At 44.2% G+C, this 13,382-nt stretch overlaps 1 protein-coding gene across 18 annotated transcripts in view; it reads left to right on the plus strand.

Moving 5' to 3' along the window:
* The window catches only part of Rbms3 (RNA binding motif single stranded interacting protein 3), a 796,347-nt gene that overhangs the window by 252,313 nt on the left and 530,652 nt on the right, over positions 1-13,382 (plus strand). The window contains exon 1 of one of the 18 annotated variants that reach the window (XM_085689007.2): positions 8,056-8,348. The exons of the other annotated variants lie outside the window; for them this stretch is intronic. The gene's annotated coding sequence lies outside the window, so the exon portion shown is untranslated. Of the gene's footprint in view, positions 1-8,055; positions 8,349-13,382 lie in introns of those variants that run through there. 18 annotated transcript variants of the gene reach the window in all.

Here is a 13,382-nt window from a genome sequence, read left to right on the forward strand (position 1 = left end):
TTCTTTATATTTAATTTATGGAGAATAGACATGTGATCCTGGTATAACTTGCCATGTAACTTTGGGGGACGGACATATCTAGATAGTGAAGATGTTCATCTCTTTAATGACATTATATTCCAGTATCTTTTCTTCCTAGATTAATGAATTTATGTCAGTAGACCCTAGATACTTTAATTATGTTTACTCATTTGTTTTTGTATGTATATATGTGCATTATATGGGTGACTATGTGCCTGCCATGCGTACTTATGGAGGTCAGGGAACAGTTTGTGCATGTCCATTCTCTCAAGCTTCCCCATGAGGGATGCAAAGATCAAACTCTTGGTCCATCTTGGCAGCATCTTGCCATTTGGATCCCAGGTCTTTTTGTAAATCACCCACCCCATAATATACTGTTGCTAACCAGTTTCTTTAGAATACACAGTTTGAAGTCAAAGAAAACACCATCAGAAAGGCTGAACTGGGAGACTTTCTATGCTTTGCCACCTGTTGGATTTCTGTGAGACCCTAGCTACAGCTCCAATCTCCCCTCTTTTAAGGATACAGTTTTGCACAAGGAGCTCACCGTTGCAGTTGGGCGCTGGCAACTGTTACTGTAATTCTAGTGCAGGATGAGCCAGGCACTCTGAACTGGAAGGACACTTTGAGACCATCTAGTTCCACCTGCTCAGCTTCAAGCAGATAAAATGTTTCCGGGCAAGGGCAAGTTCTCTGCTTATCATGGCCTCAGGAAAAAGCTGAGTGTTTAAATAAGTCATTGTTTCAATTATAAGGAGCAACGGTGATAAGTAACAGAGTTGCTAAAAACTATGCTTTCTTTTTCTCTGGTGATTCTGTGTTGACTTAGCAGGCATTGGTGCCTGGTGGTATCAGCTAGTTTTGATTTTTTTGTATGACTGCATGTGTGGTTTCTGTGTGTGTGTGTATGTATGTACGTATGTATGTAGGAAGTGTATGTGTATGTGTGGTTGTTTGCTTGTGTGCAGATGCACATGCACATTGCATGGATGTCTTCCCTACTTACTCTGTTCTTTATTTACTGAGCCAGAGTCTCTCATGAGCTCTCTCTCTCAGCTTGCTGTAGTTAGTCAGCCCAGGAAATCTCTGGTCTTTGCTTCCCTCCTGAGATCTGGGATTGCAGGTGGATCCTATACTTGACTGGTTTTCACTTGGGCTCTGGGGATACAGACTCTGACTTTGAAACTGACTTAGCAAGCACTTTCTCCTCTGAGTCCCCACCCCCCCCACAAGCTCCCTACATCCTATTTGATAGTGCCATGGGTCGTAGATTTAGTTCCAATAATTTATGCATTTGTAGTGTTGAGGGTCTCACACTAGACCTTATACACACTCTAGCACTAAGCTACACCTTCAGCCCAGCTGGATTTATGTCTATAGCCCCAGCATTGTTAGACCATGATGGGGGGCCCTGGTTTGGGGTACATCAGTTCTCTGCATCTCAGGCTATCTCATCCTCCAGGGTCTCTCTCTGTGAACTCTCCTGCTAGCAGGTGACTTTGGAGCAGGGGTGGTGCATGCTTAGGCCAGCCTCCTCAATTGCAATGTACCCCAAAACTTGTCAGCAAGATGAATTCCTTACATCTCCATAGCTAAGTTCCATCAAGGGGCATCCCAGAAGAATAAGGTGTACTGTGTGAATGCCAACCGAGCCCGTGCATGTGTCCTACTGTGTGCCTCTGCAGGTTTTGACAAAGTCAGGTCAAAGACTGATGGGGCCGAATATGAGTATAACAGATGTTACTCATTACTTGGGGACCTATATGTCTGCCCGTCCTCAGGGCAGGTTATTTACATAGTCAAGGCCCAAAGCACCTGTGTCCAGAACGCACCTATATGACTCAAAATGACAGTCTACTTGAGTTCATTGACCTTGTTTATTTTTCATTGATTTATTTTTTTTATTTTGCATTCCTCTGAGTATAGCGAGACCTCTGGGTAGATTGCAGGACTGAGGAACAATTCAGGGTTTTCAGAATTTGATGAACAGCAAGAGTGCTCACATGGGTTCCAGCAACCTCTGTGTCCTTATATCAGATGGGAGATTTGGTGAGTCTGGCAGCTCTCAACACCTTAAAAGTTCAAATCTCCAACCATAAAACCAAAGGGAAGCTAGAATTTCCAGTCCGAGGGAGTGACGTTGTGTGAATGCTGGCTTGGGAATGACGCACTAATACACAGCAAGGCTGCTGCATCATTTCTTTATTAGGATGGAAATACTCAGACTATAATCCATGCTGAACTAGTCTAACCTGTAACTCGGGTGTCACCGCACAGCTGTGAGGCTGGAACCCCGGCCGGCAGGATATCTACCAAGCTGGATCTTACATAAGGCGTCACGTGGTGTTTCTGGAGTCCTTGACACACACCTGTGCCACTGACTGCCAATATGCAAATTGCCTAAAACCTCCATTTAGGCTGGCCTAGGCCAGAAAAGCCCATCTGTTGGGTCTCCTGCCACTTTCCCCCTTGGATTCTCGGATGGGCGTGTGTCCTTGAGATGCCCAGATGGACAAATATGTGCTTCTGTCTGGTCCTACTTATCTTTGGCGATTTTCACTTCTGCTTTCTTTTATGGACTTTAATAACTTGATGTCGTTTTTTTCTCCTCTCAAATAATAAAATTTTAACATTAAAATTTAAATGGACCATAAACCTTTTTTCTAATAAAAGAGGAGGCATTATTTTTACACGCAAAAATTAGATTAGAAAAATCCCTCTGTTGGGAACAACACTGTGCTCACAGGGAGTTTTCTGTCCAGTGTGTGAGACGGGAGAGGACGGGGAACACAATTTAAGACTAACTGGTGCTTGTCTGCTGCTGCTGCTGCTGCTGCTGCTGCTGCTGCTTGGAAACCGTAGGAAGCCGCGCGATAACTTCACAGTCGTGATTATTAAGGATGTCAAATAAAAAAGACTTTATAATTCTTTTTTTTTTCAGAGAGGGGGAGGGGTCAGAAAAGGAAGTTTTCCTAGTTCCCCTTCTGTTACTGTGACAGACTCTGAAGAAAAACACCTTGCAGCATTAGAGGGTATGTTTCGTTTATATTTCCAGGTCACAGTCCATGGTGGAGGGAAGTCAAGGTGGCCACTTAGAAGCAGAAACTGTGGAGGATTGCTGCTTGTTTGCTGGCTCTCTGGCTCACTCACAGGCCCATGCTTAGCTTTCTTTCTTTTCTTTTTTCTTTCCTTCCTTCCTTTCTTTTTTTCCTTCCTTTATTTTTTCTTTTGGTTTTTCAAGACAGTGGTTCTCTGTAGTTTTGAAGCCTGTCCTGGAACTATCTCTTGTAGACCAGGCTGGCCTCGAACTCACAGAGAGCCTCCCGAGTGCTGGGATTAAAGGTGTGTGCCACTACTGCCCGGCTTAACTGGTTTTCTTACATATCCTAGAACATCTTGGTGTTGCCAAGAGTGGGCTGTACCCTCATAGATCAATTAACAATCAAACAGTCCTTCATAGACTGTCTACAGACTAATCTGCTAAAGACAGTTCCTCAGTTAGGACATTTTCACAGTTGATCCTAACTGTGTCGAGTGGACACCTCAAGTTGACTCACCAAGTCCAACCCCTTTTCTTTTCTTATGGGTGTTCAGAGCCGACGGAAGCTGCTCGTCCAACACAACGGCTGTCTCCGATAACCAGCATTCGTTAGATGAGCGGACCTTTTCATCCGCTCCTCCCAGCCTGAAGTTCCATGCATGTTCCACCTCTATAAGAGAGTGGGAGGCCCACTTCACCACCCAAATGAAGATGTTAGAGGTCAAAATAAAGCATCTGGAAATAACTATACAATCTTTTGCAGTCTAGGATCAGAAGGAGAGAGTACTAACTCCGTGAAAATTCAGGTTGTGTTTGGAGAGATAGCTTGGCAGCTAAGAGCGCTGTCTGCTCTTACAAAGGACTCAGGTTCAGTTCTGAGCACCCACATCACACATCTCGCAACTACCTATAACTAAGTTTCCTTTTGATCCAGTGTCCTCTTACGGGCTCCGTGAATACCACATGCACATGGCATACATACCGACAAGCAGGCAAACACATGAACACACATAAATATTTAAAAAATATATTATTTAGGTATATGTCAGTGAGTGAAAGTCTTCAGATAAGATGGGAGTATGTTCATGTCTAAGGAATTCCTGGTTAAACTAAATGAGAGACTGTTTTTTGTTTGTTTGTGTTTGTTTGCTGTGTGTGTATGTATGTGCCATGGTGCATGTATTGAGGTCAGAGGACAGCTCATGGTGGTGGCCCTGTTCTTTGACTTTGTGTGGCGCATGACACTTGTCTGAGCTCTATGCGCTACCATATAGTTCGCAAGCTTCGGGCAAGGGGCTGGAGGTTGAAACACACAAAGACACACAGACAGAGAGACAGAGACGAGGACTTCTAGTCAAAGATAAGAAGACCTCTATTGAATAGCACCACGGAGGCTTATATACCCAACAGTCTGGTGGGCCGACAGGTGAAAACCTCATCCTCTGATCCTCAAGGCCAAGGCAACACGTGCTTGTGAAGCAGAGCTGGTAAACAACTTTGACACAGCTTTTAGGAACTCAAATCAGAAGGAAAGATCACTAGCAGGGAAGAGCAGCTGGAGGCCAGGACTCCAAATGGTCCCAACAACTTTGTGGGTCCTGGGGGTGGAACTCAGGTCTGATCCACTGGGCCATCTCTCTGAACCAAGAACCTGTTTTCTATTTTCCAAGAACTCGTTCAAATGATCTATGGGTACCATCGGCAGGACTCTCAAAGTAGCTTCTGTTTGCTAATACCGTTGTAGTGGACGTCAGAGGAGAGCAGCTCCTCGGTAGGAGGACGAGGAAGGTGAACTCTCAGCTCCAGCAGGGTGTGGCTGAGCAGGATAGTTGCAGCTGCAGGAATGCTGGAATTATAGACGTACACCACCACATCCAGATTTCTGTGTGCGTCCTGAGGATCAGACACAGGTAGTCAGGCGTGTGCATGCGCCAGGTGCTCATTACCTGCAGGGGCAGCTTTTAGTCTACAAGGTATGTTTAAAGGAGGCAGCAGGTTCCTCACTGCAAACACCTTTAACAGAGAATGCTTACCGACCGCTGTTTGCTTTGATTACACTCGGTGGCCTTGTTTGAACATTGGTATTGTTGTTTCTCTCTGATTGTGGAAGAAAGAGGTACTACTGAACAGTCAAGCGACTCGGTATTGTTCACTGTGATAAACACAAAGACCTTCACTCAGATGCCTTGCCCAGATCTCTGGAGTTCTCTCTACTCCAGCATCTTTGTAAGAGTTGCATTTGTAGGTAGTAAAATTCAGAACATGAGGCCCATGACTTTTTCAGTTTTGTCTGATGTGTACAACTGGCCTAACCTAAAATAAGTATAGGTTCTATCTCATCAGCAATGAGCAGACTCGTTCCTCCAGGCAGGTAGCTGTGCCGTGTCTCTGTCTCTCAGCCACTTAGGAACAGGTGCTAGAATCAGAGGGAGGGCAGGGGGGAGGCATGGAACAGGTGCATGCTCTGTCGCTCTCCTGGCCACAGCTCCTAGAGACAACCAGGCAAGTGGAAGCACTCTTTACTCTCCATAGTTTAACAGTTACATAATGGAGCACACATTCATTATTTTATGAGGATGAAAACTAAGGCTGCCATTGCTTAGAAGGCTTCATCCACCTGGCAAGTAACCAAATGTGGGAAGTTGGAACCTCACTTCCTGGGTGGAAGTTGGTTCCTGAATCAGGCCCATTGTCATCTCTTCCTTTCTTTCACTTAATGGTTTTGCATATCGTATCAGTTACCTGTCTGTTCCGTCTTCCCTTGCTTCAGACAGGTATATCTGTGTCCTGACCTCCTTTTTCCTGTTATTGTGTATTTGTTTGTTGTCTGTTCGTTGGTTTCTAAGACACGGTGTCATGCATCCAGGGCTGGCCTAGGCATCACTGTATACACATCACTTCTGACCTGCGTGCCTTTCCTTCCCAAGTGCTGGGGTTGCAGCTGCTCCCCGTCATGGCTGCTTTAGGCAGCGCCGGGGAGAGAACACAGGGTTTTATGTGTGTTAAGCAAGCACTTTGCCAGCTGAGCCACATCCCCAAGCTCCTACTTCTCTTTGTGAATGGATTTATGCACAGTACTTCTTGCCCTTGGGGAAGAATCTTCCACAGTCTCAGGATGAGACAGTATTATCTGCGTGCCTTTGTAATCATGTTACTTTGAGGCGTGGTCTCATTGTTTCTGCTGAGTTGCATATTAAGGATGGGTTGTGGCTGTTCGGTATCTGCCCTTGTCACTGGTCACTGGCAGTAAAGAGAATTTTGTAATTCAATATTAAAATCGTATTGGATGGTGAGTAAAAGGAGGTACTTGGAGAACAAGTTTAACAGAATGTGTAGGGAGAAACGCATCCTTCTAAATCAGATAAGATCCCTGCTAAGGGTTGGGGAGATGGCTCAGGTCATCACATCAGGTTCATCTGACCTGCATTCAATGTTTTAGACCCTTGTGATGGTAGAAAACTGACTCCTCCAAACTGTCTTCTGACTCACACACACACACATTATTGCACGCCTACTCCTCCATAAGTAAATACAGTTTTTAAAATCCTCTAAGACTCTGGTCAAAGGGCAAACCATTTTCCCAGGAAGGTGTACCTCACTTTCTGCTGGTTGAGCACTTTCATCCTATAAAGATAACCACCAAGGACTTTCTGTGGAGAAAAAAAAATGAGTTATAACCCCCAAACAAAGAAGCATTATTCTCCACCAAATAATTTAATTACTGAGAAATGCTTTCTGGCGAAGTCTAGCCTCCAGCATCTTCCATCTTCCTGCTATTTATCCATGCTCTGGATTACCTCATTCATTAGTCCTGACAAGGGACCGCATTTGTAACATTGCCTGTCAGATGTGCTACATGCTTCGGTCTTAAAATATTCCACTCTGAACGCCATGCTGCATACTTGGGAGATGACGTTAAATCAGCCTTGGCAATACACCGCTGTCTTCGTGCCAAATAACTCAGGGGGAAAAATGATAAGGGTATAAAGAGATCAATAAGGCAAGGGAATCTGTGCCTTCAAAAGTGAGGCAAAATATGAGAAAGGTTATCCATCAAGCACTGGGGTGTAAAGAAAGCGAGTGTGTGTTGTGTTGGGGACTTCCTTAGCCCACGGTACAGGAGTCCTTATTCCGGGAATAGCAAATTTCCCTTCCATTTTGGTAACTCCTTTGAACGTGGTGTTTCTGAAATACAGATCCAAGAGCTCCTAGCACAGTGATCAGTGTGGCCTTGCTCTTCGCTCCCTTCTAGTAGAATCAAATGAGGGTGTGGCTGATGAATGCGAAGAACGACGATTCTTAGACTATCTCGATGTGAGCGGTCACCTTGGCGAGTTCTCCCCGTGTAATGAAGAGTTGTGTAGCTCTTGCCTTTTTGTAAATATGAATTGGACAAATATATTTCTGCCCTTTGTGATACTCTAACTCAGCAGGGCCCTCGTAAACGTCCAGTCACGTTGGATTTTCAGAGGGGAAGCAAGCAAATTGTAGGCGCGGGCAATTTGGAAATTAGATCCTTCAGTGAGTAATAGGTACTCTGACGTGCGGCAGGAAATACTTTCTGTTTTTCAGCCAAACGCATCGCATTATTGGAGATTTGCAGCAATAAATGGAACGGCTTGCAGATTCAATGCAGTAAAATTTACAGCCATCTCAGAAATAGAAATTTATTTTTGTGTGTTAATGGTCAAAGAGACTGTGAAAATGGTTCTGAGCCCCCCAACATCAGGCTGAGGAAGCCAAGCCCGCAGACCATGAAGAGCGTCTCAGGGTTTTTATTTTTAAGGTAGGGGTGAAGTGCGTGAAAGGGGAGTTTTGCTTTACGTAGATGAAGCTTACAGCTGTGTGCAGGATAGATTACAGCCCCTGGGATGGGGAGCAGGAAACCCTGGGACCGTGGAACAGGAAATAGTGTGAAAAAGTTAGCCTGCCTGAGAAGCAACGCGCGCTTAGGCGGACCAGCAAGGGTGGAAGGAATGCAGACGATAGGTGTGTGCAGAAGTAAGAAGGGAGGCGTCTGCAGTGCCTGGCATCTGGAGGAGACACAGGCATGGACTGAAAAGGCAGATGCATCCAGACGCTCAGTCACCACGGCACGGCTGGTCTGTGGAAGTTAGCTGCAGAGTTCAAGTTGAACTGCGACTGGAAGTTGAACCTAAAACACAGTACAGAAGCCATGACCCATAGTCTGATCTAGGACAACACTTAGTGGATTGCAGTAACATATAGATCATCAGGAATTGCCCAGGAGGACACCTGGATCATGCTCTGAAGGACACTGCCAAGAGTAAGTGGCACAGAAATGGGGACGAGAGAGTGCCTGTCACCAAATGAGCAGAGACGGAAGGTGGCCATGTGGGTGAAGGAGCCAGGTGTGGCCGCTTACCAGGGAGCTGAGGAAATCCGCATGTTATGGACTCTCTTTTCTGCAGCCTGTTCCATGACCACATAAACAGTCCTGTGTTGTTCTTCTTATGTTCTTCTTGTTAAAAAGTAGCCAGTAGTAACCCACACTGCATAAACGTCATACTTCTGAAGAGTGACCTTTTTGCGCCTACTGGCAGCTTGCTCATATGCTCACACATGTGTGTGGAAATTTTCTGAGAGAGATATTTCATTGCAGCTGGCTCAGTCTTGTTTTTCTGTCTCAGTTTTGCACATACATACATTTTTGGTGGTATTTGAAAGGTGATATACGTCTTGTTTTTGAGACAGGGTTTCTCACTGGCCTGGATTTTGTCAAGTTGGCTAGGCTGGTGGGCCAGCAACTCTGGGAATCTGTTGCCTGTCTGTCTCTCCAGCTCTGGGGTTGTAGGTGTGTGCTACTGTGATCAGCTTTTATGTGCGTTCTCGTCATTGAACTTGGCTCCTCTTGCCTCCATGGCAAATGCTTTCCAAATGAACTGTCTTCACAGCCAATGTTTTCTGTGTTGTCAATAAAGAAAAATCTATAATATTGGTTTGCATTAAGACGTGGGAGTATCAGTTGATCACTAGAGCTAGCATGCTAACTACATACAGAATGTCCCTTTTTCTTCTATTCACCAACATGTCTGTCTTTGGTTTGACTGTTAGACATGATAAGTAATTCAGAGAAAGGAAATATACACTTGCCTATACTCTAATCAAGAGAGAGAAGACGGTGATCATGTTTCCTTTGCCATGGCCTGTGTTATCACACAAGACTGGAGATAGGTCAGAATTCAAGATATTCCTTCTGTGATTGTTTTTCAGAAATGGCCGTTGCCACAGTTTCCAGGTTCCAGACAAAGCAAAGCAAAGCATCCTCTAAAATACCAGGCATATAGAGCAATGCTTTGGAATGCAGAGACGGCTTACTATCCCACTCCTACACAGTAAACCCTTTGTTTACCTATCCTCGGGCACACATATAGCTGTTTAAAACATTAGGCAGGTAATTATACTGAAATAAGCAGTATATTCCACTGTGTATTCACAAAACAGCCATTCAGATGAACAATTTCTAAAACTCTCATTATTTTTAGTGTTAGAAGCTACAAAGCTAGTATTTCCAGTTTGGGGGTGATATAAGAACATCTATTTGAGGACATGGGCTATTGGCTGGTATATTACTTAACCTGTGATGAACCTTCTGGCAATAAAATATACCTTATTTTGACTACTTTGACAGTCTATAGAGATTTACATAGAACCTGTATAGTCTAACAGTACAATACCCTGTGAGAGTTTGCATTTATTGGAAGACATTTCTCAGAGTGTCTTGCCGTTCATTCACTTCAGAAAAGTTAGAGGCAGACAGGGGAGAACTGGGGATGGCAGGAGGCTTTTGAAGCCTCAGAGCCTTCTCATGATAAATAAATCTCTTCCAACAAAGCCATAGCTCTGAATTCTTCCCAAAACCAAAAAGTTAAACCTATGAGCCTATGGGGACCATTCTCATTTGTAACACCACGGGATCCAATATAAACTGTTTAAATTTAAGATTACTTTTGTGACTCTTTTGAGGGGCACTAATTGATTGCATAGTCCTCAAGTGTGAACTCTGTGCATGCTAGGATCATTTTTGCAATGTCAGAAGACTGGCCATGCCTGATAGAGGCTTTCAGTTTGTCAGGCATCAGTGGGCTTTGGACTTTGTGCTCTAAGACTTTACAGCAATACCCGACCAAGGCAACTTAGGGGAAAGCAGGGTTTCTTCTCGCTCATAGTTGGAGGGTACAGTTCACTGTGGCAGAGAAGATATGGCGGCTGGAGAGTGAGGTGATTCATCACAGTGCATTCATAGCCAGAACACAGAGGGAAACAGATTTTTTTTTTCTCACTCCTGGACCCCAAACCGTGAATGGTGCTTCCCATAACCTGTGTCTTATCTCCTCAGGGAGATCTGAGTGGAAACCCCTTACAGACACCCTAAGTGTATTTCTGTAGAGATTTGAAATGCAGTCAAGTTGACAGGAAAGGTTAATCTTCTCACCGAGGAACTGAGCTGGATGACAGTTGGGCAGAGCGCCATGCGTCAAGAGAATACTCAAGTTCCTGGCAGCAATGGCCACCATGCAGGTACTTCAGAGCTCTCATGAAAGTCACAGCACAGTGAAGAGGTGACCATGGTCAGTCCCTTTCCTTACTGTGATCAAACACCCTGCCAGAAGGTACGTTAGAGAAGGAAGGGCTGCGGTTAGCGCAAAGTTCCCAAGGGGCTGTGGTCTATAACAGGGAAGGAAGGGCAAGGCTCTGGCGGGGCAGCCAGGTGAGAGCCTTTCACCTGCATGTCTGCATACAGGAAGGAGAGCGTGACACATGCACACATGCACACGTGTGTGCACACACACAGATAAAGAGAGAAGTGAGAGAGACAGAGACAGAGAGTCAGATAGGAATGAGAAGTGGGATTATGTCATAAAACTTCAAAGTCTACTACCAAGTCACATACATCCTCCATCAAGGCTCTACCTAAGAACTTCATATTGTTCCCCAACAGTGTTGCCAGCTGGGACCAAGTGTTGAAACACGAGAACTTACTGGTGGCAGCACATGTGGGTGGGGCACATTTCATGTTTGAACTATAACCACACAATCCCCCATTTGAAATATTTAATGATATTCTGTTGTTGGGCCCACTGTTACAGATGAGGCGAGCGGTGGTGGTCTGGGGGAAGCAACTACTTCTGTTGAGCAATAAGTTGTAAGGATACACTCTGGGCCTGGGCAATGTATGCTCATGATCTGTGTTTGTGGTCTCCTAGCAAAGGCAGTGATGTCCCCTTTCTTTAGTTTTTATGGAATAAGTTAATTAAGGGCAAGTGCCTATTGTATGCCGGTCTCAGAACTTCAGACACTTGGATAAATAGTGAGACGAGTTTGGAAAGTGAAAAGTAGAATGTTTCACTGCTGGCTGTAGTTTATGCTCCAGGTCAAAGACCACATCTAACGTAAGGAAAGAGTCACTAGAAATTGTATTGGTCCACATTATTTTGAGAAACTTTCTGAAGCCCAGGGTGTGTTAACTTATAATACATGGGAAAAATGGGGTCTTCCTAGTTTATGAAAAGGAGAACCTTAAACGTCTCAGTATTTGATAGGTATCTGATTATATAAAAATTTCAATAACTTTGGCAATAAGATTAAATACCCAATAGATATTTTATAGTCTAATTGCCCCACAGTAATAAATGTTGAAAATGATTTTTACACAAAATTATCTAGCCAAGCCCTTCTTTCAGGTTTTGGTCACGTCTGTCTAGTTAGTTGGTCACTTTGTGATTTATAGCAGGATTTCATGTATGTCTTCCTAACTTGAAACTTGCTATGTAGCCAAGGGTGACCTTGGGTTTCTGATCTTCATCCCTCCCACTCCCAAATGCTGGGACAAGGGCTGAGCCTTGCTGTGCTTGGTTATGCTGGGCTGGAGACCAAGCACAGGACTTCGTGTATGTTAGATAATGCCTTTACCAATTGGGACACACCTCCAGCTCTCTTTGAATTTTTAGGATGAAGTCATTCTCCTATATTTGGTTAGTACTGAGGATTGGACCCAGAGCTTCCTGCATGCTAGCCAAACACCTTACCAATGAACTTTCTCCTAAGCTCTCTCTTTATGACATTCTAGTTTTAGATAGTGTCTCACTATGCTACCCATGCTAGCCTTAAATTGTTCTTTCACCGATGTGACCTTGAACTTGTGACCTTCCTGCCTCCATAGCTGGTGTCATAAGCCTGCACACACCAGGCCCTGCCTGCTGTCACTCTTTTGATCTGTGTTCTAATATTGTCTTCTGCATGAAATTTTGTTAAGTTTTATAGTCCAAATTTCCTAGATTTAGGATTTTTAAAAGCTTAGTTTCTGTTCTCATTTAATTTTGCTACCTCATTAAAATATGAATAAGTAGGCTAATAAAACAACAGAACTCTTTTATGTCACAGAACTTAGGATGTTGTTTATGGGTCCGCAGACTTGCTCTGTTAGCTCGCAGTAAGGAGTTCTCCTTCCAGGCTTCGACTCTACTTAGAGAGGAGAAACCTAGCAGGATGGCATTTGTTGTGTGAACGCTGGGAAGCGGGAAGTCTTCTCTAGGATGTTCCCATGAAGCAACAATGTGTACTGAAATACAGAATGGTCCAGGTAAAGATCTCGCTGGCCAAGGAGACAGGGGTTCATTCTGTACCATCAGTTCATGTCAATCTCTCCTTTACACCCCCACTTTCCATTTCTCTTCCTCTCTGTCGCCCTTCTTGCTTTCCTCTTCCTGGTCCTCTTCTTTCTCTAGCAAACTGAATCATGTTTTATAACTCATTAACCATCAGTAACTTGATCAGCAAGATGAGATTTTATCGTGAAAATGAGTTGGCTGAGTTGGGAAATGACTCCCTGTTTCTGTAGCCATGGTGTTCTTGACTGGAGCGGGAAATGGTGAAGGAGTTAACTTAGCAATGAAGTGTTGACTCAGCCTGTTGTTGTCAATTGCATTTATCAATCTTCATCCTTCACACATAGGAGGGCAAATATAATACAGCCAGGAGGAGTGGCTGGCATTGTCACCATTTGTAATGTCAGGGCGATGCAGAAAGTATTAGACTTTAAAACATTGGGTATGATCTTAAACCACAGCTATTTAACCTGTTTAAAGAGAATTTCTAAATGTTTAAAAAATTTTAATTATTTATTGTCCTTTACTCTTTTAATGGGGGGGGCAGTGACTTTGGGGGCCAGAAGAGGGCAAGAGCCTCCTGGCTACCCTGGAGCTGGAGCTAAAGACAGTTGTAAACCATCCAGTCTGAGTGCAGAGAACTGTTCTGGGTCCTCTGTGAGATCTGGACGTGGTTTGAACTACCAAGTCAG

The sequence above is a fragment of the Myodes glareolus genome, chromosome 4 (assembly GCF_982192425.1).
Source record: "Myodes glareolus chromosome 4, mMyoGla1.1, whole genome shotgun sequence".
Lineage (NCBI taxonomy): Eukaryota > Metazoa > Chordata > Mammalia > Rodentia > Cricetidae > Myodes > Myodes glareolus.